At 37.5% G+C, this 2890-nt stretch overlaps 1 non-coding gene across 1 annotated transcript; it reads left to right on the top strand.

Annotated features, from left to right (window-relative positions):
- Window positions 1-329: 329 nt before the first annotated feature.
- Window positions 330-433, top strand: LOC136396201 (small nucleolar RNA U13). Its single transcript, XR_010749599.1, has one exon. It is a non-coding gene; the product is annotated as a small nucleolar RNA U13 (small nucleolar RNA).
- The last annotated feature ends 2457 nt before the right edge of the window (window positions 434-2890 follow it).

Genomic DNA, 2890 nt, shown 5'->3' with positions numbered 1-2890 from the left:
AATGTTTCCATTTTTTGTGTCTTTTTCAATTTTTTTCATCAAAATATTGGAGTTTTCAATATCCAGATCTTTCACCGACTTGTTTATCTATCTATCTATCTATCTATCTATCTATTTATTTTTTTAAAATTGAACTTATTGGGGTACAAGTTGGGGTACCACTCAATTAAATATCATCTGCACGCTGCATTGTGTGCCCATCACCCCGAGCAAGCCCAGCGGAGGAAGCTACAAACTGTGGATCACTTATTCTCCTCTTGAAACCCTTTCATACACACATTTGTATATTCAAGGGTTAGCTCTGGAGAAGGCTGCGCAAGAACCTGTTCATCCTTTATTAATTCATAAGTGTGATGATTGGGTGCTTACGCTTTTGTGTGTGATATGCTTAGGACATACCAAGTTACAACATCAGCACATTACCCATCTGATGGGAAAAAAATAAAAGAAGAAAAGAAACTGTAACAATGTTTAGCCCTGGACAGGGAAGCAGGAGGCAAAGGGAGTTAATTTTTACTGTAATGTCTCTTACATCTTTTGCATTTTGACCATTTGTATTATCTATCAAGGAAAGAATGAATGCAATTTTATAAAAACAGCAAAGACCATGAAGATGTAGTTTTCTGAAACAACATAACCTAATTTCTGCACAACTTAGACTTCATTCATTATATAATAGAAATAAAATATAAACACAATTCAAAGATTTGTTTGATATTGGCCTCACTATGTTTTAAATGATTCTGTAGTTGTAATAGGCATAATAACTGAGGTCTTCTGATTATACATAAAATTCTTTGTCTAGAGGGTCTTTTCCTTTTCCAAGTATTAGACCTTGTCTTATAAAACAAGAAGTCCTAAGACAGCTAGCCCAGGATAGATTTGGTGGCTGAGCAACGGTATCAGAGACCCAAGCTCTTTGCATGTTTCTATTCTAGTATTCTTAACATGGAGTGTTCTGTTACTGTGTTTGTTGCCTCATAGACATGGCTAGCTGTTCTATTTTTAGACATCTGCAGGAAGAGAGAACAACAAATGGTAAAACATACCCACAAGTTGGTATCTTCAAAAGTCTTCCCTGAAGCACCACTGAATAACTTCCATTTATAATTTTTTGCTATAACAGTATCCTGAGATTTTGTTATGACTTTGTGAAATTAACATTTGTTAAGTAGAGCACAGGGTGGCAGAGGATGAACTGTGGTTCAACAACAGATCACAAGAGAAATAGAAGTAGAAAAGTTCATTACTCATAGGTCCTGGAGGAAGTACATGGTGTGTCTCAGAGGCTATACAGAGAAGCTCAAGGCAGAATGCGGGCAAAAACAGGAGCTGAGGCACATGCCTTTATTAGAGTTCATAGGTGGAGTGCTTTGGGGCTTCTGGGCTAGGGCCAAATTGTGTAATTCAAACCAAAAGAGGAGTTCTGTTCAGACCTATGGGGTGGTCTTATCTAAGGGGAGCATTAGACATACAGCTCATGATACTACTGGAAATTTTGTCCTCATTGAAATAGACTAAATGTTTGTGTCCCTCTAAATACATATGTTGAAATCCTGACCAACAAGGTGATTATATAAGATATTGGGACTTGGGAAGGTCATCCCATTAGCTTGTGAAGAAAATGAAACAAAGACAGGAGCCCATCCAGTGCGGAGAATCAATATTCAAGACTCCCTCATATAAATATAGGACTTCAAATGGCTACACACTCAATGTAGAAGTGAACTAAAAATAAGTTTTCTAACCTCAAATTCCAGGAAACCAAGAGCCAAATAACCTGTCCTGAAGCTTAACACCAGGTAAAGGAGGAAACATTATCTCTGAGAATGCATTTTAGAGCAAATTCTCAGCAGGCCCACACATCACACAATTTGGGTGGTTTAAAAAATATTTTAAGAATATTTTTCTATGTCCATGAGCCTTAATTTTGTATTCTACCTATGTATGGAATTACACAGTTTTTAGCTTTTTCTGGGAAGGGGTTTGGGGAAAGGGTATAAAGAGGGAAAAATATAAGGTGGCAGAAGATGATTTGACTGTGGGTGATGCGTATACAACAGAATAGACTGTTCAGATGACGAAATGACGTGGAGAAGTTTACCTGAAATCTATGTATTCTTGTTGATCATTGTTACCCTGTTAAATTTAATTTTCTAAATAAAAAAAAGTAAATACAGTGGTAGAGCGTCGGCCTGGTGTGTGAAAGTCCTGGGCTCAATTCCTGGCCAGGGCACACAGGAGAAGTGCCCATCTGCTTTCCACCCTTCCCTCTCCTTTCTCTTTATCTCTCTCTTCCCTTCCTGCAGCCAAGGCTCCATTGGAGCAAAGCTGGCCCAGGTGCTGAGGATGGCTCCATGGCCTCCACCTCATGTGCTAGAATGGCTCCAGTTGCAACAAGAGCAACACCCCAGATGGGTAGAGCATTGCCCCCTAGTGGGCATGCCAGTCAGGTGCATCCTGGTCAGGTGCATGTGGGAGTTTATCTGCCTCCCTGCTTCTCGCTTCAGGAAAATACAAAAAAAAAAAAAAAAAAGTAAATAAAAAAGAATATTTTTCAAAACTAGAGTTTTTGGTTAGTAGAGACTGTATTATCTGGAAAAAGCAAATACTTATCTTTTCTAGAAAACAACCCCAACTTTATATCAGGTCTCACCAAAATCTCATAAATAAAGACATCCAAGAAATGTCAAGTTTCAGAAAAAAAATCATAGAGCATGCAAGAAAACAAGACATTATGAGTAAGAAAAGAAGGAAGACTGAAGATCAAACTGATCAAGACTTCAAATATTGGAATTGCACTTAATATTTTTGAAGAAATAAAAGAAGGAAATCAAAATATGAATAAAAAATGAAAGGCAACTCTACAAAGATTTGAGAAAAAATGAAC

The sequence above is a fragment of the Saccopteryx leptura genome, chromosome 2, assembly GCF_036850995.1.
Source record: "Saccopteryx leptura isolate mSacLep1 chromosome 2, mSacLep1_pri_phased_curated, whole genome shotgun sequence".
In the NCBI taxonomy this organism is placed as follows: domain Eukaryota; kingdom Metazoa; phylum Chordata; class Mammalia; order Chiroptera; family Emballonuridae; genus Saccopteryx; species Saccopteryx leptura.
The sequence above is the reverse complement of the archived record's forward strand: the minus strand, read 5'-3'. Positions and strand labels throughout refer to the sequence as shown.